Genomic DNA, 23,449 nt, shown 5'->3' with positions numbered 1-23,449 from the left:
TTTTAAAATAACATTAGCAAGCAAAAACATAAGCTCAATTCACCAAGGAAAATATAGACTTAATTATAAAATAACTTAAAATTTCTTGTGGGATAAAATTTTTTTAATGAGAAACTGGGAAATACATCTGCATTATACATGAAAAAGAGATAATTTCCCTTAATATATATAGAGCTCTTACATATCAATAAGAAAAAGATGACCACCCCAAAGGAAAAATATGCAAAATATATAAGTACCAGTTAAAAGAATAATAAATATAAACAGCCAAAATATTTACTAGAAATATTTCTCTCACTCACAATTAAAGAATTACAAATGAAAGGACCGGGCGGGGGGGCTCACACCTGTAATCCCAGCACTTTGGGAGGCTGAGGTCTTGAGGTTGGGCGTGGTGGCAGACGCCTGTAATCCTGGAGGTTGGGACAGGAGAATTGCTTGAACCTGGGGCAGAGATTGCAGTGAGCCAAGATAGCACCACTGTACTCCAACCTGGGCAACAGAGCTAGACTCTGTCTCGAAAAAAAAAAAAAAAAAAAGAATTACAAATTAAAATAAGATGCCATTTAAATACATAAGGTGAACAAAGATTTAAAAATTTTATAATATCTAGTCTTGACTTGTGTGGGGAAAGTAGCTTTGGGTAATTTGGCTAAATCTAACAAATTAAACGTGACCAGTGAAGTTGGTAGACAGCTCTTGTTCATCTCATTTTAAAAGGAAGGAGACCAGGCTGGGCTCAGTGGCTCATGCCTGCAATCCCAGGACTTTGGGAGGCTTAGGCAGGCAGATCACAAGGTCAGGAGTTCGAGACGAGCCTGACCAACGTGGTGAAACCCCGTTTCTACTAAAATGTACAAAAATTAGCTGGGCATGGTGGTGCACGCCTGTAATCCCAGCTACTCAGGAGACTGAAGCAGAAGAAATCACTTGAACTGGGAGAACAGAGGTTACAGTGAACTGAGATCAGGCCACTGCACTCCAGCCTGGGCAACAGAGTGAGACTCTGTCTCAAAAAATAAATAAATAAAAATAAAAATAAAATAAAATAAAATAAAAGGAAGGAGACTGATAAGTGGTGTGCTCAAGGCCAAACTCCTAATTACAGGTGGGACCAGAGCTAGGTCCCAGGGCCCTCTCTCTGTACTGGGATGCATTCATCTCATTTGGATATGTGAACACAGACGTGTCAGAATGGGGAAGTTACTTTCCAATGCACTGTGCAGTTATGTCAGTTACTCAGGAGTCTAAGGCAAGAGAATCGCTTGAACCTGGGAGACGGAGGTTGCAGTGAGCTGAGATTGTGCCACTGTACTGTAGCCTGGGTGACGGAGGGAGGCCCTGTCTCAAACGAAAGAAAGAGAAAGAAAGAGAAAGAGACAGAGAAAGAAAGAGCAAGACAGATGCGAACCATATTTGCAATTTTATATTTTCTAGTAGCCACATTTTTAAAAGTAAAGAGAAACTGGTGGAATTATTTTTAGTAATGTATTTTACCCAATATATCCAACATACTACTTCAATATAAAATCAATATAAAATTATGAGATATTTTAAATCCTTTCTTCATATTAAATTTTTGAAATTGTGTATTTCACACTCAGCGTATCTCAATACAAACTAGCTGCATTTCAAGTGCTCAACAGCCACATGAGGCTGGTGGCTACCAGATGAAACAGCACAGATCTAGACTCTCTAATGAAAATGGATTTAAAAAAATAACTTTTGTTTATCTGTTTCTTATTATTCTTCAACAGACACAAATTGCATGCATTTCTGTATTTTTACAACTTGTTATTTTAAATATCTTTGGCATATCTTCACATTCATCCTCTAATTCAAATTATTTTTCTAAATGGCACATGTTGCATCAGCATCTGTCTTCACTTCTACATATATATTCATACCTAGCTCCTATCTGCTCCACTGCCTCAAGACATTCTCCCTGTTCCCTGCCTCCTGCCACCTTCTCCCTCTGCACATCACTGGCTGTGAAGGTTCAGATGCCCAGAAGAAACATTTTCCATACCTTCACCACCTCTTCACACTAACCCATGCACAATTTCTAGCTCTGCTTTAGTAGATCTAAGGTCACTGACTCATGATTCAGAAAAGTCAAACGCAAATCACAGGAAAAGCCTGTCTTCACTGCTTCAAAGTTATGTTTAAAATAGGCTTGTTATTGACTTTTACTTAAAATTAGAAACAGTCAAAAAAAAATGAAATGCATGGCCCACTTTGGTTCCTTTTCAAAATAAACTGGTCTAATGGTTCTCCACAAACACAAGCAACTAAATTTTTAATCAAAAAATGTACTTCTCACCTCGAAGACCTTACTAAAATAATGTTTTTGGCACTTAACTATAGAAACAGTTTCACCACTAGAAAATGTGAACATGAGGTAGGTACAGCTTAAGAAGTTAAAAGTCTTGAATTAAGAAATTAAGGTGTTGTCATTGACTTTAAACACCTATAGACTTTGTAATTCATATTATAGTTTGGTTTCCCATTGCTCGAAGAGTTTGCCTTCCTAATAATGACAGACTTGCTCTTCTCTCCCAGGCTCTAAAAGGTAGCATGTGGAACCCTGGGGAGTTATGAGACCTGGATTTGGGTCCTCACTGCCAGTTGCCAGCCAGCTATATGACCTTGGCGTCCATTCGCCCTGCTGGCCTCAGCCTTCCTGCTGTAAAAAGGGAGTTGACAGCATGCTCCTTCAGGCTGCCTCCAGCTCTGCCCCCTGACCTTAGCTCATCCTCCTCTTTTCCATTATCCCTGAAGCATTTGCCTCCTCATGCATCTCCTCCTACCAAAAGACAAGATGGCTGGCAGCACGGAAGTGAAAAGGGAAAGAAAGGCTGTTTAAAAAAAAAAAAAAAAATTCTAAAATGAGTCACCTTTCAAGAATTTCCCATTTCCTCATGCCTGGGTGGTTGCTCGTGTCACTAAATCAGTTCTTCCAATGAAACACGCTGTAAGAACCTGGTATTTGTTATGTGCACTGCTCTTGGATGATGTTTATAATGTGCACCCATCTCTTTTAAGAGCTTGTAGATATCAAACAACCTCCAGGTTGTGCATCAAAAAGACATCAGCAGCCACAGAGTCAACTTAGTTGAGCCTGGAGACAATCAGACCAAAACCGTAGAGTTTTAACTAGGTTTTGTATCAGCTTCTGATAAGTTAGGAAAAATAATTACAGCTATCCAAACTTCCCACTTAACATCTCCCAGGACCCTGCAGCACCTTTAAATCTAGCCAGCTCCAAGAATCACACCCTACTCTGTACCCAGATGAGCCTTGACTCACACTAATTCCCTCCCGGAGGCTTAAATCAGGGGGCGGCTGATGGCTGTGGTCTGTGCTGCTTCCGTCTGGCCTGATTTTTCATGCTGCCATTTTGAATTAGCATAGGTCTCCTCTGCAACTGATGCATCTTCTAACCAGGCTGGGAACACAACACGCACACACACACGCACGCACGCACGCACCCCACCGGGCTGCAGGACGCGAGCGTAAGTCAAGGCACTTGCAAGCTAGAATCAGACAGAAAATCCAGAAAAACCACGTTATTTAACAGAACCCTACAAGGTCAGCTTTGAGTCAAGGCAGATAACAGTTTCCTTCGATGTTTTCATGGACATTTTTATTCCCAAATCCGAGTTCTCCTCAATTCTCTAAAGTTCAGGCGCCCCTCCTGCTTTGCAGACCACATTCCTCTCGGCCCTCACGAGTGAGGTCGCCAAATACTCGACGCCTCAAGAGCGAGTCCAGGAGGCAGAGGCCCACCAAGCCGGACAATCCCTATCCCGGGAACACGCGCCGACCTCTCGGCAGCCCCGCCCGGCGCCCCGCGGAGAAAACGCCCGGGTGCGGCTCGTGGGAAGTTGTGTCAAGTCCCACGCTCGGCCCGCGAAGAACACAGCTGTGGCCCGCGCGCGTCGGCCTAGCTGGGAGGGCTGTCCCGGGACACAGTGCAGCGGCCGCGGGCCAGCTGGACGCGCGGGCAGAGCCGGGCCGAAGGCGACGGGCGTCTCCTGGCAGCCATGTTCGCGGCGCCGGCCCGCGCAGCAGGTACGGCACCTCGGGGAAGGTGCCCGGCTCGCCCCGGACCCCAGGGTGGCGAGGCCAGGGGCGCACGGGCACATCCCAGCGGGCAGCAGGTTGGCTGCCAGGAAAAGGAAACCCAGGAAGAGCAGCGCGGGGAACCCGGCTGCGGTGCGGGAGCCCGGGGCGGGCATCCCTCCCCTGCACCCCCGCAGTCCCCGAGCCGAGTCACCCCGGCTTCAGGCCGAGGCCACCTCTCCTCTGACCACCCGCCCAGGCTCCCAGCCCGCCCGGGCCAGCACCGAGAATCGGCCTGGGTTAACGCTACCCGCGGGTTCGGAGGGACAGCTGGAGGAGATGAGGCGCGGGAGGTGACGATGGCGGGTGGGGGTGAAACCGCTGGGGAAGCAGCGCTGCAAATGCCCTGCGCTCCCAGACGCGGCTCACCTGGGGCGGCGAGATCCGGGCTCCGGGCTCCGCTCTTTGCTCTGCGGTGCTGAGGCTGCGGCCGCCGAGGGTGCGGGTGCTGCCGGGGCCGGATTACTGCGGCGACATCGGGGGCTGCAGCTGCAGTGGCGGAGGCGGCCGCCGGGCGCTTCCCCCTACCCAGACTCCAGGCGCTGGGGCCCGCCGCCCCCTGCAGCAGCTGGCCCGACTCACGTGACCGCGGGGCCCACCCTCCACCTCCCCCACCCCGGCCCCCGGGGCCCCGCCGCACCCCGCGCGTCTGGCTGCAGGGGCCGCGGCGCTGCTCTCCGCGGAGTAGGGAGGGGGCCTGGGAGCGGGAGGAGCGGCCGAGAGGGCGGATCTCGCCGCAGAAAGGGGCCCCCTCTTTGCTAGATTTTTATTTCTTGGTTGTGGCTCTCAAAAGGGAGAACCTGGGCTTTAAGGAGCCAGGCCCAGCATCCTTTCGGCCCCTCTTCCCGACGTTTGGTTGCTACGTCTGGGCCTCGGCGCCCAAGCGAGATTTCCCAGGGGAGAAATGTGTTCGGTACCCTGTTGACTCGCACGTCCAAGTCAAGTCCCTGGTTTAAAAAGTGCCGTCCTGTACCATGTTGGTAAGCCAGACCCTGTCCCAGGTACCTGGACATTGTGGCCTAGAGAGGTTAAGTAACTTGTCCAAGGTCACACAGCACGTAGCAAAGCCAAGATTCCATATCTGGGTTCATTTATGTACAGGGACGCGTGTGTGTGTGTGTGTGTGTATGTGTCTCTGTGTGTGTGTTGATGCCAGCGTCAACTCCATCTTTTATAAGTAAATAAGAAAAGACTGTCTCAAAAGATATGAAGACATGGTTCACAGGAAAATAAATGCAATTCTACCCTGGCACATGAAAAGATATTCAGGCTCACTTAACTGCAAATCAAACATGTGGGGTAGCATCTTCCACCAGCCAGATTAACAAAAAGCAAAACATTTTGAGTCTTGCTCTGTCGCCCAGGCTGGAATGCGGTGGCAAGATCTCGGCTCACTGCAACCTCCACCTCCTGCCTCCCGTCTCCCGGGTGCAAGTGATTCTCGTACCTCAGCCTCCCAAAGTAGCTGAGACTACAGACCCGCGCCACCAGCCTCGCTAATTTTTTTGATTTTTAGTAGAGATGGGGTTTCACCATGTTGCCCAGGCCGGTCTCAAACTTCTGAGCTCAGGCAATCCGCCTGCCTCTACTATCCAGCTTCCTTAAAAAAAGGAGAATGATCTTTATGTGCTAATACAAAACTATTTCCAACCTATACTAACTAAAGAAAAATAAGCTAGGTGCAGAACGTTGTGTGTGTTATTTGTGGGAAAAAATATATATATAGTCTGTACTTATTTTTGTAAATGCATAGAATATCGTTGGAAGAGTACATAAGAAACTGTAATAGTAGATGCCACCAGGGAGCAGAACAGGGAGTCTGGGTGCTGGGGAGACTTTTTTAAACCACGCCCGTTATATGCTGAGCCTGTGCTTACAGTCTGACATATGAGTGAACGGATAGTGGGAAAGGGCTGAGGAAGTTGGTGTAGGTACTGCAGAATAGAGCATTGGTTCATAGACTCTTGGAGCACAAAGGTACTTTATTGTTCATTTAGTTTAGCCAAGAAAACTGTAGCCAATGAGTCTAAATAATCAATATTAGAAATTTCTAGGCCGGGCGCGGTGGCTCAAGCCTGTAATCCCAGCACTTTGGGAGGCCGAGACGGGTGGATCACGAGGTCAAGAGATCGAGACCATCCTGGTTAACACGGTGAAACCCCGTCTCCACTAAAAAATACAAAAAACTAGCCGGGCGTGATGGCGAGCGCCTGTAGTCCCAGCTACTCGGGAGGCTGAGGCAGGAGAATGGCGTGAACCTGGAAGGCGGAGCTTGCAGTGAGCTGAGATCTGGCCACTGCACTCCAGCCTGGGCGACAGAGCGAGACTCTGCCTCAAAAAAAAAAAAAAAAAAAAAAAAAAAAAGAAATTTCTAGCGGGCTTATTCCTGGGTTCCAGCCGAAATCTATGGAATTCAGAGTCTTTGGGGCTGGAGCCAGGGAACCCGCATTTTGTCAAGCTCTTTAGTTGTTTCTCTTGCACATTAAAGTCTGAAAGTCCGTGGGGGTGTGGGTAGGGAGAGCATTAGGAAAAATAGCTAATGTGTGCTGGACTTAATACCTAAGTGATGGGTTGATAGGTGCAGCAAAGCACCGTGACACATGTTTACCTATATAATAAATATGCACATCCTGCACATATACCCCAGAACTTAAAATAAAAATAATTTTTTTAAAAAAAAGTCTGAGAGTCGCTGTTTTATTTTTTGTTTGTTTCGAGATGGGATCTTGCTCTGTCACCCAGGCTCGAGGGAAGTGGCTCACTGCAGCCTCTACCTCCTAGGCTCAAGTGATCCTCCTACCTCAGCCTCCTGAGTAGATGGGACTACAGGCATGCGCCACCATGCCTAGCTACTTTTAAAAATATTTTTGTAGAAATGAGGTCTCACTATGTTGCCCAGGCTGGATTCAAGCTCCTGGACTCAAATGATCCTCTTGCCTCAGCCTTCTAAAGTGTTAAGATTATAGACGTGAGCCACTGTGCCCAGCCAGAGTCACTGTTTTAAATGTCTAGTTTAAGAGTATACCACTACTAGAAAGGCAAATGCAATCCTATGCCTTCCTGTAGCCAGTATATGTCATTTGTGGTGTAAAGGATGGCACTTGCACCCCACGCTGCTCCCTTGGAGGCAGCCATATGCTCAATACACAGATAGGGGATACTGCCAACCTGCCTGCCTGGCCTGAAATCTTTGAAGCCTGTTGGTTTGTCCCTACACAGCCACAGGAGCTGTGAGGCCAGGAGCCCAGGAACACATTGAGATTGAAAGACACCTGCTTTCCCCAGGGTCTGCATGGAGAACCTTATTATATGGCACTATGAACGCTTATTAAACAGTAACGATGACTGGACCTGGTGACTCACGCCTGTAATCCCAGCACTTTGGGAGACCGAGGTGGGTGGATCACGAGGTCAGAAGATCAAGATAATCCTGGCCAACATGGTGAAACCCCAGCTCTACTGAGAATGCAAATATTAGCTGTGTGTGGTGGTGCGTGCCTGTAATCCCAGCTACTCAGGAGGCTGAGGCAGGAGAATAGCTTGAACCCAAGAGGCGGAGGTTGCAGTCAGCCAAGATCGTGCCATTGCACTCCAGCCTGGGTGAGAACTCCGTCTAAAAAAAGAAAAAGCAGCAGCAATACATTTATTTTGTCTCTGCTTTGTATCCAAGAGACAGTCCCTACTATTATTTGAGCTGCATAAATAGAGATAAGAGAACAGAACCGTCCAACAAATGCAGGGAACACCACGAAATATCAATAAGGGCTTTAATATTGGCCTCTATCAATTATGTGAGGTTTAACTTTGAGTAAATTATAAGATTTCCGTGAGCTAGCTTGCAAGGAAGAAAAAATGTCTTAAATGACTTGCAACTGTTACACATTTATATTCCATCTAGTCATATTCAGAGACTTAAGAGCTAAGAAATAAGAGTATATAGTCATATTCAGAGACTTAAGAGCTAAGAAATAAGAGTATAACAGATTTCCTTTTTTCTCTTCTGCCCTGAGAAGGACATGCTCTCTATAGAGGTTACTCTGCAGCTGAGGCAGAAGGAGATTATAGCTAGAGGCTGTCTGCTGAACAGGTCTGGAGGGTACACTCAGTGATGACCACAGATACTAATAGTGTTTTCAGTTTGGAACAATTATGAATAAAGCTGCTAATAATATTTGTCTACAAGTTTTATGTAAGTGTAGGTTTTCATTTCTCTAGGGTAAACATTAGGTTGGTGCAAAAGTAATTGCAGTTTTTGCCATTACTGTTTTTAAAATGGCAAAAACCCCAATTACTTTTGCACCAACCAACCTAATACTTAAGAGTGAAGTGGGTGAGTCGTATGTCAGGTGTATAGTTAAATTTATAAAAAGTTGCCAAACTGTATTCCAAAGTGGTTTTTTACCATTTTACATTATATCAGAAATATATGAGAGTTCCAGTTGCTCCACATCCTTATCAACAGTTGCTATTGTCAGTCGTCTAAATTTTATCCATTCTCACAAATGTGTATTGGCATCTCCTGGTGGTTTTCATTTATATTGCCATTTTTCTCTTTCTTTCTTTCTTTCTTTCTTTCTTTCTTTCTTTCTTTCTTTCTTTCTTTCTTTTTATTCTTTTTTTTTTTTTTTTGAGACACAGTCTCACTGTGTCTCCAGGCTGGAGCGCAGTGGTGCGATCTTGGCTCACTGCAACCTCTGCCTCCTAGGTTCAAGCAATTCTCCTGCCTCAGCCTCCTGAGTAGCTGGGACTACAGGTGCACACCACCATGCATAGCTAATTTTTGTATCTTTAGTAGAGATGGGGTTTCACCATGTTGGCCAGGATAATCTTGATCTCTTGACCTCATGAGCCACCTGCCTCGGCCTCTCAAAGTGCTGGGATTACAGGCATGAACCACCATGTCCAGCCTATATTTCTTTGCTGATTAATGATGGTGAACAACTTTTCCTATACTTCTTAGCCATTAATATATGTTCTTTTGGAAAGTATTTAAGTGTCTTGCCTGTTTAAAAAGTTTTGTATTTTTAATTAGTATTATTATTACATTTTAAGAATTCCTTGTATCTGGATACAAGTTCTTTATCATATTTATGTATTACAAATATATTCTTTCAGCATATGGCTCACCATTTCATTGTATTAGTGGTGTCTTTTGAAGAGAAGATTTTAATTTTGTTATGCTCAATTTATCAGTATTTTTTCTTTTATAGTTAATGCTTTTTATGTCCTATCTAAGAAATTTTGCCTACTCCAAGGTTGCAAAGATTTTCTTCTATGTTTACATCCAGAGATGTATAGATTTTTAGCTCTTATGTTAAGACCATGGTCCATTTCAAGTAAATTTTTGAACAAAGGGAGGTAAAATTCCAAGTTTATTTATGTGATTATTCAATCATTCCAGCACCATTTGTTTTCTCCCAGTATTTACCTTGCTATTGACAAAAGTCAATTGGCCATATAAATGTAGGTATATTTCTCAACTGTCTCTTCCATTCTATTGGTCTATATAATTATTCCTTTTTTTTTTTTTTTTTTTTTTTTTGAGCCAGAGTTTCACTCTTGTTGCCCAGGCTGCAGTGCAATGGCATAATCTTGGCTCACTGCAACCTCCACCCTCTGGGTTCAAGTGATTCTCCTGCTTCAGCCTCCCAAGTAGCTGGGATTACAGGCATGTGCCACCACACCTAGTTAATTTTGTATTTTTAGTGGAGAAGGGGTTTCTCCATGTTGGTCAGGCTGGTCTCGAACTCCTGACCTCAGGCGATCTGCCCACCTCGGCCTCCGAAAGTGCTGGGATTACAGGCGTGAGCCACCGTGCCTGGCTATGTATTTATTCTTACACCAATACTACACTCTCTTGATTACTGTAGATTTATATTAAGTCTTTAAGTCAGGCAGCTTACGTCTTCCAACTTTGTTCTTTTTCAGAACTGTTTTGGCTATTCTAGGTACTCTGCACTTGGTCATAAATTTTAGAATCAGCTTGCCAATTCCTATACAAAATGCTGACTGGAATCACATTCAATCTATAGACCAATTTGAGAATTTACATCTTAATAATATTGAGTCTTCCAATCTATCAACATGATATATTTCTCCATTTTTTAAGGTTGTCTGTAAGTTTTCTCAGCAAATATTTAGAGTTTTCAGCATACAGGTCTTGGACATATTTTATTTAATAGTTATTTCATGTTTTGGGGTGTTACTGTAACTAATCATTTTAAATTTTGTCAATTGTTCATTGCTAGAATATAAAAATACAATTGGTTTTTGTATATGGATCTTATATCCTACAACTTTACTAAATATGCTTACGAATTCTATTAACTTTTTCATCACTCATTAGAATTTTCTCTGTACTCAATCATGTTGACTACAAATACATTTTTAGTTATTCCTTTTCAATCTATTTGCCTTTTAATTTTTTTCCATATCTTATTGCATTTGCTAGGACCTACTTAATGCTAAAGAGGAACAGTGAGAACAAACAAGTTCAGTCATTCACCACTAAGTATGATATTATTTGTAGAGTTTTTTTATAGATACCATTTATCATGTTGAGGAAGTTTCCTTATTTTCTTACTTTGCTGAGAGTTTTGTTTTTTCATTTGTTTTTAATGATGAATCAGTGTTGAATTTTGTCAGCTGCTTTTTCTGCATCTATTAAGATGATCAAATGCTTTTTATCCTCTATCCTGTAAATATGGTAAAATACATTAATCGATTTTTAAATGTTTAACTGCATTTGGGGGATAAATCTCAATTTGGTTATGCTGCATTATCTTTCTTATATATTTCTAGGTTGAATATGCTAATATTTTGCAAAACATTTTTGTACCTATTTTTATGAGAGATATTGGCATATAGATTGATATGTAGTATTCTTTTTTGGTTTTGGTATATAGGTGAAACTGACTTCATAATATAAGCTGGTAAGTGTGCCCATCTCTTCTGTTTTCTGAGTATTTGTAGGACTGGTATTTTTCCTTCCTTGAGTATTTGATAGAATTTGCCAATGACTTCATCAACCTGGAATGCAGTTTTGATTGTGAAAATATCTTAAATTATGAATAAATTTCTTAATTGATATATGGTTATTCAGGTTTTTCCTTTGTCCTCAAGTCAATTTCAATAAATTATGTCTTTCAAAGAAATTGTCCATTACATGTGAGTTGGTGAATTTATTGGAAAAATAATTTATAGTATTTCTTTATTATCCCTTTATTATTCATAGCATCTGTAGCAGTGTCTCCTCCTCTGCATTTCTCCAGGTAATTTGTGTCTTTTTCTTTTTAAGGATTAGTCAAGTAGAGATTTATTGATTCCTTTGATCTTTTTGAGGAACCAATTTTCAATTTCATTGATTTTCTCTATTGTTTAAACTTTCTTTTATTTACTTTGAGTTTAATTTGCTTTTCTTTTTCTAGCTTCTTTGAACTTAGATTATTGATTTTAGATTCTTTGTCTTTTCAAAGTATATGTAGGAATAAACCTTTGCCTTTAAAAATAAACTTTATATAAGTATATAAAGGTATAAATTCCCCTCTAAGCACTGCTTTAGCATCATCCTCCAAATTTGATATGTTATGTATCAGTTTCTTCTGGTTGCTGTAACAAATTACCACAAACTTGGTGGCTTAAAACAACACAAACATTTCCTCACAGTTCTGGAAGTCAGATGTCTGAAATCAGTGTTACTGGGATGGACTCAATGTATTGACAGGATCTGGCACCATCCAGAGGCTCTAGGGGAGAATCTGTTCCTTGCTTCTGTCAGCATTCGGTGGCTGCCAGCATTCCTTGGCTTGTAGCCACATCACTGCAATCTTCTAGGCCAGCATCTTCTAATCTCTCCGTTCTGTCTTCACATAGCTTTCAAAACTCTCTGTGATCAAATCTTCCTGTGCCTCCCTCATAAGGATACCTATGATTGCATTTAGAGACTGGCTGCTAATCTAGGATAATCTTCCTGTCTCAAGATCGTTAACTTAATCATATCCATAAAGTCCTTTTTATTGCCATATAAGATAACATCACAAATTTCAGAAATTAGGATGTAGATATCTTTTAGGAAGCCATTTTCATCATACCACATGTTGTATTTTCATTTTCATTCATTTTATTTCACTTCATTTTCATATTTTCTAAGTTCTCATATTTCTTTTCCCCGTGGGTATTTTTGTTTTATGGCCCAGCTATAGACCATCTTGGTGAATTTTCCATGTGTGTGTGAAAAACCTGTGTATTCTGCTGTTGTTGAGGGTACTGTTTTATAAAAATCAATTAGATCAAGTTTGTTGATAGCATTGTTCAAGTCTTCTATTCCTTATAGATTTCTTTTTTTCCATATTTGTTCTATCAGTTACTAAGAGAGGATTGCTGTAGCCTTGAACTGTATTTGTGGATCTTTCTATTTCTTTTAGTTCTGTCAGTTTTTGCATCTTGTATTTTGAGGGTGTGTTATGAAGTATATACATACTTAGAGTTGCTATGAATTATTTTAAAATGTCTTTTTTCTCTCTGATAATATTTATTGTCCTGAAGTCTACTTAGTCTAATACTAACAAAGTCACCCTCCTGATTAGTGGTTGCATAGTACATTTTTTCATCCTTTTACTTTTAAACTATGTTTGTCTTTATAGTGGGATTTTGTAGATAGAATATAATTGGATCTTGCTTTTCATTCAATATGACTTTTAAAAAATTTTAATTGGAGTGTTTTAATCAGTGTTTCTCAAATAGGGGCAATTTTGTACCCAGGGGACATTTGGCAATGTCTGGAGACATTTTTGGTTGTCACAATGGCAGAGGTCGAGGAAGTCTCTATTAGCATCTAGTTTATAAAGACCAGGAATGCTGTTGAACATTCTACAGTGCAAAGGATAGCCTCCTATAAGCAACAATTTTTTGTTTTTGAGACTGGCTTTCACTCTGTTTCCCAGGGAGAGTACAGTGGCACATTCATGGTTCACTGCAGCCTGGGCCTCCCAGGTTCAAGTGATCCTCCCACCTCACCCTCCCTAGTAGCTGGGACTACAGGCCTGTGCCACCATGCCTGGCTAAGTTTTCTGTATTTTGTAGAAATGGGGTTTGCCATGTTGTCCAGGCTGGTCTTAAACTCCTGTGCTCAAGCAATCCACCCCCCTCAGATTTCCAAAATGCTGGGATTACAGGTGTGAACCACTGTGCACAACCCCTACCACATTTTCTTGATCCATTAATCTGTTGATGGACACTTAAGGTGATTCTACATCTTGGCTATTGTGAACAGTGCTGCAATAAACTTGGGGGTGCAGATATCTCTTTCAGACACTGATTTAATCCTTTGGATATACATCCAGTAGTGAGATTGCTGGATCATATGGTGATTCTTTTTTAGTTTTTTTGAGAAACCCCTGTACTCTTCTCCATAATGGCTATACTAATTTACATTCCCATCAACAGTATAGAAGAGTTCCCTTTTCTCTGCATTTCTGCCTGTATTTGTTATTTTTTGTCTTTTTGATACCAGCCATTCTAACTGGGGTGAGATGATACCTCATTGTGATTTTGATTTGCATTTCCCTGATGATTAGAGATGTTGAGCATATTTTCATATACTTATTGTCCATCTGTATGTCTTCTTTTTAAAAATATCTATTCAGATTATTTGCTCATTTTTAAATTGGATTATTTGTTTGTTTATTTGTTTTGCTGTTGAGATATTTGAATTCCTTGTATATTCTGAGTATTAATCTTTTGTCAGGTGAATAGTTTGGAAATATTTTCTCCCATTCTGTGGGTTGTCTTCTCACCTCACTGATTCATTTCTAGTTTTGAAAGATATTTTTGCTGAGTATGTAATTTTTTGGTTGATAACATTTTTCTTTCAGCACTTTAAAGGAACTATTCAGTTTTCATAAGACATTGCTATAAGGCTTGCATAATTTCTGAAGAAAAGTTTGTTTTCTTCCCCTGCTTATATCTTTTTTCCTATGGCTACTTTTAAGATTTTTCTCTTTATTTCAGGCTTTGAGGAGTATGATTATGATGTATCTTGGTATGTTCTTTTCTGTGTTTATCCCATCTAGGCTTTATTGAGTTTCTAGGAGCTATAGGTTTATCATTCCCCTTAAATTTTGGGCCATTATTTCTTCAAATATTTTATCCAGTGCATCCTTCCCCTCACAAATTCAGGAACTCTGATTACACATATGTTAGGCCACTTGATATTGTTCCATACATCACTGAGAGTCTGCTCTTCTGCTTTTAGTCTCTGCTCTCTGTGCTTTGTTTTGAATAATTTTGCTTGGTATTTGTTCAAATTTAGTTATATTTTCTCCTGTAGCCTCTAATCTGCTATCATCTGTGAAATTTTTATAGCAGTAATGTATTTTTCCTTTTTTGAAGCTCAGTTTGGTTCTTTTCTTTTTCTTTTTTTTTTTTTTTGAGGTGGAGTCTTGCTGTGTCACCCAGGCTGCAGTGCAGTGGCATGATCTCGGCTCACTGCAAGCTCTGCCTCCCGGGTTCACGCCATTATCCTTTCTCAGCCTCCCGAGTAGCTGGGACTACAGGCGCCCACCACCATGCCCAGCTAATTTTTGTATTTTTTTTTAGTAGAGATGGGGTTTCACTGTGTTAGCCAGGATGGTCTCGATCTCCTGACCCCGTGATCCACCCGCCTCGGCCTCCCAAAGTGCTGGGATTACAGGCGTGAGCCATCGTGCCTGGCCGCCAGTTTGGTTCTTTTTATATTACCCATTCCTTTCATATGTATTTTTCTTTAAATCCTTGATCATATTTATAATATTTTAATAGCTGTTTTAAAGACCATGTATGCTAACTTCATAATTTCTGTCCATTTTTAGTCTGTTGTTGATGATTGATTGATCTCCTGTTTCTGTGCCAGTCTTACAATTCAGATGTCAGGCTTTGTGAATTTTATGTTGTTGAGTGATTAACTTATTTTTTGTATTGCTTTAAAGAGTGTTGGTGTTGGGCCTTGTTCTAGTGCTCAACACAATGTGGAAGCTACCAAAGCCAGGGCTTCCACCCTCTGAAGCCACAGCCCGAGCTGTACATTGGCCTCTTTCAGCCACAGCTGCAGTGGCTGGGACACACGGTACCGAGTTCCTAGGCTGCACACAACATGGGGACCCTGGACCCGACCCACAAAATCACTTTTTCCTCCTGGGCCTCCTGGCCTGGGATGGGAGGGGCTGCCGTGAAGGTCTCTGGCATGGCCAGGAGACATTTTCCCAGTGGTCTGGGGGATTAACATTAGGCTCCTTGCTACTTATGCAAATTTCTGCAGCAGGCTTGCATTTCTCCTCAGAAAATGGATTTTTCTTTTCTACTGCATTGTCAGGCTGCAAATTTTCTGAACTTTATGCTGTTTCCCTTTTAAAACAGAATGCTTTTAACAGCACCCAAGTCACATTTTGAATGCTTTGCTGCTTAGAAATTTCTTCTGCCGGATACCCTAAATCATCTCTCTCAAGTTCAAAGTTCCACAGATCTCTAGGGCAGGGGCAAAACGCTGCCAGTCTCTTTGCTAAAACATAACAAGAGTCACCTTTGCTCCAGTTCCCAACAAGTTCCTCATCTCCATCTGAGACCACCTCAGCCTGGACCTTATTGTTCATATCACTATCAGCATTTTGTCAAAGCCATTCAACAAGTCTCTAGGAAGTTCCAAACTTTCCTACATTTTCCTATCTTCTTCTGAACCCTCCAAACTGTTCCAACCTCTGCTTGTTACCCAGTTCCAAAGTTACTTCCACATTTTCAGGTATATTTTCAGCAACGCCCCACTCTACAGGTACCAATTTACTTTATTAGTTCGTTTTCATGCTGCTGATAAAGATATGCCTGAAATTGGGAAGAAAAAGAGGTTTAATTGGACTTACAGTTCACATGGCTGGGGAGGCCACAGATGGCAGGTGAAAGGTGGGAGGTGAAAGGCACTTCTTACCTGGTGGCGGCAAGAGAAGAATGAGGAAGAAGCAAAAGCAGAAACCTCTGATAAACCCATCAAATCTCATGAGGCTTATTCACTGTAATGAGAATAGCAAGGGAAAGACTGGCCCCCATGATTCAATTACCTCCCCCTGGGTCCCTCCCACAACAGGTGGGAATTCTGGGAGATACAATTCAAGTTGAGATTTGAGTGGAGACACAGCCAAACCATATCACTGTCCCTTCTCTTTGCCTCCAAGCAGAAAGATGGGTGGTTCTTTGTCTCATTTGTTTCCCATCTCTTGAGGATCACAAGAGATGGGAAACAAATGCTCTGCCTGTTGTCCAATGTCTGACAATTGTTTTGTGCATTTTGCTCCATTTTCTAGTTGTTCACAATAGAACAGCAAGTCCTATAGCAGTTTTTCCTTCCTAGGCAGATGTGAAAGTCTAGGAGCACAAATCTTATTGCCTCCAAGGAACCAAATGTCCTGGTGTAGACTCAACTAGACCCATTATTTAGGAAATACAAATGCACAGTCTATTTGTAGAACCTCTTCAACATACCAGTAAGAAACATTTATCTGACACATGTACCAAAAATTGCACTCTTGCTACAAGAATAAAAAAGGGGGCCGGGCGCGGTGGCTCACGCCTGTAATCCCAGCACTTTGGGAGGCTGAGGTGGGTGGATGACGAGGTCAGGGGTTCAAGACCAGCCTGGCCAACATGGTGAAACCCCATCTCTACTAAAAATACAAAAATTAGCCGGGCGTGGTGGCGTGTTCCTGTAATCCCAGTTACTTGGGATGCTGAGGCAGGAGAATCGCTTCAACCCAGGAGGTGGAGTTTGCAGTGAGCCGAGACCATGCCACTGCACTCCAGCCTGGCAACAGAGCATGACTCCGTCTCAAAAAATAAATAAATAAATAAAAGGAACATCATAGCCTCTCCTCTCAAGATGTCAGAGACAAGCAAGGAAATAAAGTATAGAGGTAATATAAGTAGACATTGATTATATGTTGCTGTCAGGGTAACCAAAGGTTATACAAAAAAATACACGGATCTGACATATTAGGAAATGTAAGCAAGTTTAAAAGATGGCCATCTCTCTCAAAACTTCCTTTTATTAAAAATATTTTCTTAAATAGTCATAAATGAGGGTTACCCAAACCTAGACCATTAAAAAATTATATATGACAATTTTGCCTTGTCTTCTAAACAGTGTTATTGATTGACTAAAGAACCCTATGCAAAGATTTTGAGGAGCTTAAAGTGCCGTAGGTGTAATTGCGAAATGCCTTTAACACATTGCATATAGAGGTATTTTCCACTTAGTACTTCTTTCAGTGTATAATAATGGGAGGAAGAAAAAAGACCTGTCACTGGGCAAACCTCACGGGAATGGACTACAGACAGTGCTGTGTGAATGAGGCACTTATGTATGGGTAAGAAAGCCTGCATAATTGCTTTATGTATAATCTTATGAGAACCAAACAAAGAAGCTGACAGAGAAGCCACGGAAAGATGAGAAAGAAAAGCACTAGTCAAGATTAGTCAGCCACCTGCCTTAATCCTGTGACAACTGTGTTTAGGAGGTTAGTTTTCTGAATTTGGTTACCATAGTAATAGATCTTTAAAATGTCCTTAAATCAATTTACAGAATTACTGTTCATATTAAGCAACACAAATAGGTTTTAGGTTGTTAACATCTATTTTTAAATTATTTTTAGAAATGAAGTGATCCATCAAGCCCTTTAGATATATAATTTAGAGAACCATAAATTGTATTTTGGCAAAGGGAAGTTGTAAGGTCCTATTCATTATTATTGGGTGATGGGTTTATAAGTTCAATAATTCAAATATGTCATCTTAATGAATGACTCCTAATACATTTTAAATAAGATAGAGTTCATGAATGTTTTAGACCTAGCTTTAAAACCAAATATGTATGCTTCACACTCATTCCTACACCTCTAGGAGTCATCTGTGGGTTTAGCCAATTATATGGATAATTTAAAGGGGAATTGCTGAGACCTGGTCTAGTGATCATCCAAGAGCCGCCTAGAGGAGTCAGACTTGGGAATTTCAACCGAACTCTTCCTTTTTTTTTTTTTTTTCTAGTTTACATGTGTGGAAAAGGCCCACTTCATTTTATGCAGTTTTTAAATTGGGCTTTTTAATATTCTAGTGACATCTGAAGCTACTTTTTAACAGTTGAAGGCTTATCCAGAATTGTAAAAGTTGATTCTCATATCTGCAATTGCAAGACCACTGCTCACTTAAAATATTAATAATATAAAACTTTAAACAAAAGTTGCAATTTTCTAATTCTTCGGAGAACTAAACAAAGTCTGCTTAAATTGCTGTAGATTGGCGTTCAGTTAAACGAAGACTTCATTCATGCTATGAGTGATTAAAGGATTCCTGGCCAGGTATGGTAGCTCACAGCTGTCATCTCAGCACTTTGGAAAGCAAGGTGGGAGGACCTTTTGAGGTCAGGAATTTGAGATCAGCATGGGTAACATAGCCAGACCCCAGTCTCTACAAAAAATTTTAAAAGTAGCCCGGCATGGTGGCGCATGCCTGCAGATTATTTGAGCCCAGAAATTGGAATGGAGGTATAATTGCACGATTGCACTCCAGCCTGGGAGACAGAGTTTGTTTTGTTAGTTTCAAACAAAATAAAAATCCCCAGTGATTCCATGTATGAAATTTCTCCAACTCTAGAGAAAGAATATTTTGTTTGAGGCATCCTTGTATTTTCCATGAACCACGGAAAAACTAGTATTAGTTTATTTCATGTCAGATGAATCGTCTGACTTTCAGAGAATTGGGAATAATCTAGATACATGAAAATATTTTAGTGTTTAAATTCCTGATTATTTTTCACTTTCCTTTTCATTGACTTTCTACCCTTGATCATAAATCTAGCCCTGGGTTTTTACTATTTTTATTATATCCGTTGTACTGCTGGTTCTAGATCCTGTAGCGCTGCAATCAGTGTCTTGTTCACCTTTGAATTTCAAAAAGCACCTATCATATTAAAATAAAAATTAAAGGTGGAAATTATCTTACCATCAAATGAATTTATCAGATAATCTGTTTAGCTTTACCCTGTATACAAATAAAGGACTGAGCTTTAAGAAGTACTAGACAGGCCAGGCGCGGTGGCTCATGCCTTAATCCCAGCACTTTGGGAGGCCGAGAGGGGCGAATCACGAGGTCAGGAGATCGAGACCATCCTGGCTAACACGGTGAAACCCCGTCTCTACTAGAAATACAAAAAATTAGCCGGCCTGGTGGCGGGCACCTGTAGTCCCAGCTACTCGGGAGGCTGAGGCAGGAGAATGGGGTAAACCAGGGAGGCGGAGCTTGCAGTGAGCCGAGATCACGCCACTGCACTCCAGCCCGGGCGACAGAGCGAGACTCCATCTCAAAAAAAAAAAAAAAAGTACTAGACAATGTCCAGACTAGGCAAATCCATAGAGAAAGTAAACTAGTGATTGCTTAGGGCTGGGGGAGTTAGGGAAGGTGAGGAGTAACTGCTAATGGGCACGGGCATGTCTTTTTGAGGTGATGAAATGTTCTAACAGTAATTGTGTTGATGGTTGCACAACTCTGAATATACCAAAATTTATTGAACTGTAAAAGAAAATGTACTACATATTAACTTTAAAAAAATAAAATAACCTCAACCCCTCAAAAAGAAATATTAGATAACCATTGAACACTCACTGGCTGAGGAAAACAGGTAAGAAGTAAAGAGTTAACAGTTTTGAAGATATTATTGCCATAGCAATAAAGCATTAGAAAAAAAATCCAAGAAGTAAGTTGATTTACTGCACAGTCTTAATGTAAGAACCAATTAACTTTAGTAGGCTGCTTAGTTTTCTTTAAAGATTATGGTACAAAACCAAAAACCTTGACTATTATTGTATGTGGCAAGGAAAGTACATGGCATTTTGTAAAAGATTATATACCTTATAAAATTTAGCCAAGATAATATAAGGAAAAACTTAAGTGAATATTCTCAGGGAACTATTGATATAAAGACACCAGGACAGAACAATTATAATCTGGGGAAATTTGACAACTCCAAATGGGAATTTCATTGCAAGACGTTTTTTAAATTTTTCCCTATTTTCCTATAAGTACAATGCTGTCTCTTATTTAAAGGCAAATCATCTTGTATTTGTACTACTATTCCTTTCGGTTAGTCTATTAAGTCTAATTAAATTTAACTACTAAAGAACCACTTTAAAAATCTGGAATGTCTTCATATATTTTGCAAAAAAAATAGCTACATAACAATTTCAGCAGATAGGACCGTAATAGAAGAAGATCACCAATATGTGGTTGAATGTTATAATATCCTAGTCTCTTCATGAGAGGTAAAAATTAGATTGAGTTATATTAACATAAAATACATTTTGGCAGAATAAGTCCAACAAATGAATGAGAAAATGCTACATGAAATTGGAACTAAGCCCCAGTGGGTCTCCTTATCCTTATTTCATTCTTTATAATAGTGAAAACTGTTTCTCAATACCTCAATTTACTTTGTGCATGGAATTGTTTTTACTACAATTGTTTACTGGAGAGGAAATTGTCCTACTGCAGTGCGGAATTTTGAATTAATTAAATAACTTATAAATTCCCAGAAATCCCCAAGTGGGATATAATTTAACTGTTACTAGACAAGGGGATCCACTTTACTGTGGATTTTTAGAGTAAAATCTCAGCAAATATCTCATGTCATTTGTTTTTAGATGATCATAAAACAAAATTGATGTTAATCTAGCTCACAAGCACTTAGACTGGTTTTATAGATTATGGGCTGACTCATACTCACTATAGCCATCCATTTTATACCAGCAGCTTCATTAGCACTTCAGGAGGACAGATGACTGGGAAACAAAGGAATCCACAGTATGCTACATGGTGCACATTTCCCAGAGTCTTCCAACTGTTTTTATCCTTTTACTTAAGTATGTCAAAATGAGCTACTTTATTCCCATGTTGAAGGGAGGAAAAGATTATCCTTAGTTTTAAATGGAGAACTGTTAGGAAATTTTACTTAAATTATGAGTGAAACACAGAAACATGGGCAAAGTACAGAATGACAGACACCAAATGCACAAAAAGAAATTTAACTGCATGGCAAAGACAAGTTTTCACAGAGGGGTACCATGTACTACAGAGAACATTTCAATTACTATCTTTGGTACAAAATTACACAGTGTATATACATAGTATCTACTATATATATGACATACACATACTATATGGACATACACACATATATATACATATATATTTAGGATAGTCTTTTTTTTTTTTTTTTTTTTTTTTTTTAAGATCGGGGTCTCCCTGTTACCCGTCTGTGTAACAATGCTGTGATCATAGCTCACTTCAGCCTCAAACTCCTGGGCTCAAGCAATCTTCCCGTCTCAGCCTCCTGAGTAGCTGGGACTACACACATACACCATGATGCCTGACTAATTTTTTTTTTTTTTTTTTTTTTTTTTGAGACGGAGTCTTGCTGTGTCACCCAGGCTGGAGTGCAGTGGCGCGATCTCGGCTCACTGCAAGCTCCGCCTCCCGGGTTTACGCCATTCTCCTGCCTCAGCCTCCGAGTAGCTGGGACTACAGGCGCCCGCCACCACGCCCGGCTAGTTTTTTTGTATTTTTAGTAGAGACGGGGTTTCACCATGTTAGCCAGGATGGTCTCGATCTCCTGACCTCGTGATCCACCCGTCTCGGCCTCCCAAAGTGCTGGGATTACAGGCTTGAGCCACCGCGCCCGGCAACTAATTTTTTAAATAATTTTTTGTAAAGATGGGATCTCACTATGTTGCCCAGGCTGGTCTCAAACTCCTGAGCTCAAGTGATTCTCCTGCCTCGGCCTCCCAAAGTGTTGGGATTACAGGCGTGAGCCACCATGGCTGGCTAGAAGAGTCATTTATTTTTTTCCTAAATCTGCTTGTACATTTTTTTTTTTTTTTTTTTTTTTTTTTTTTTTTTTTTTTGAGATGGAGTCTCGCTGTGTCGCCCAGGCTGGAGTGCAGTGGCCGGATCTCAGCTCACTGCAAGCTCCACCTCCCGAGTTTATGCCATTCTCTTGCCTCAGCCTCCCGAGTAGCTGGGACTACAGGCGCCCGCCACCTCGCCCGGCTAATTTTTTGTATTTTTTAGTAGAGACGGGGTTTCACCGTGTTAGCCAGAATGGTCTCGATCTCCTGACCTCGTGATCCGCCCGTCTCGGCCTCCCAAAGTGCTGGGATTACAGGGTTGAGCCACCGTGCCCGGCCTGCTTGTACATTCTTCTACAGGGGTATGTTGCAGATAATTCTGAAAAATATATATATAGAAGAGTAATTTTAGGGAAGTTCAGTGCTCTTTTCCTTCTTCTGGTAGGGAAGATGTTCACAAAAATGTATTTATTGACCATTAACTTTTTGCTGTAAGAATTCAGTCATTTAAAAAAAATAGTTTTTTTTTGTTGTTGTTGTTGTTTTTGAGACAGAGTCTCACTCTGTCATCAGGCTGGAGTGCAGTGGTGCGATCTCGGCTCACTGCAATCTCCGCCTCCTGAATTCAAGCAATTCTCCTCCCTCAGCCTCCCAAGTAGGTGGGACTACAGGCATGCACCACCACACCCAGCTTATTTTTGTATTTGTAGTAGAGACCGGGTTTCACCACGTTGGCCAGATGGTCTCGATCTCTTGACCTCGTGATCTGCCTGCCTCGGCCTTCCAAAGTGCTGGGATTACAGGTGTGAGCCACTGCACCCAGCCCATAAAAGAATTCTAACCCTGGGGAGGATGGTATCTCTACACAACTTATCTTTTGGCCTTTATACTCATTTTGAGGCACAATTAGTTGCCCCAATGCACAATGCTTTCTGGAATACATAAAAGAGTGTGCATAGAAAATACAAATATAGGAGACTGTATTTACAAGGGCAGGGAACTAGTGAAGTTATCTGTCCCTCAAATTCAGGTATTTGGACCACCTGCGTCAGGGTCATCAGCAAGCATGTTAAAATGCAGATTCAGGCCCAGCGTGATGGCTCACACCTGTAATCCCAGGACTTTGGGAGGCTGAGGTGGGTGGGGGAATCACTTGAGGTCAAGAGTTTGAGACCAGTCTGGCCAACATGGTGAAACCTGGACTCTGCTAAAAATACAAAAATTAGCCAGGCAGGCTGGCATGCACCTTTAGTCCCAGCTACTTGGGAGGCTGAGGCAGGAGAATCACTTGAACCTGGGAGGCATATGTTGCAGTGAGCTGAGATCGTGCCACTGCACTCTAGCCTGGGTGACAAAGCAGGACTCTGTCTCAACAACAACAAAAACTGCAGATTTACAGATCCAATCCAATA

The 23,449-nt window shown here is 41.3% G+C and overlaps 1 protein-coding gene across 3 annotated transcripts in view; it reads right to left on the bottom strand.

Moving 5' to 3' along the window:
* The window catches only part of SCRN1 (secernin 1), a 72,558-nt gene extending 67,839 nt beyond the window's left edge, over nt 1-4,719 (bottom strand). For 2 of the 3 annotated variants that reach the window (XM_007981738.3, XM_007981742.3), the window contains exon 1: nt 4,495-4,719. The gene's annotated coding sequence lies outside the window, so the exon portion shown is untranslated. Of the gene's footprint in view, nt 1-347; nt 513-4,494 lie in introns of all 3 variants that reach the window. The other variant, XM_073009008.1, reaches the window with a different exon arrangement.
* Between the last annotated feature and the right edge of the window lie 18,730 nt (nt 4,720-23,449).

Source organism: Chlorocebus sabaeus, chromosome 21, assembly GCF_047675955.1.
Source record: "Chlorocebus sabaeus isolate Y175 chromosome 21, mChlSab1.0.hap1, whole genome shotgun sequence".
NCBI lineage: Eukaryota > Metazoa > Chordata > Mammalia > Primates > Cercopithecidae > Chlorocebus > Chlorocebus sabaeus.
The sequence above is the reverse complement of the archived record's forward strand: the minus strand, read 5'-3'. Positions and strand labels throughout refer to the sequence as shown.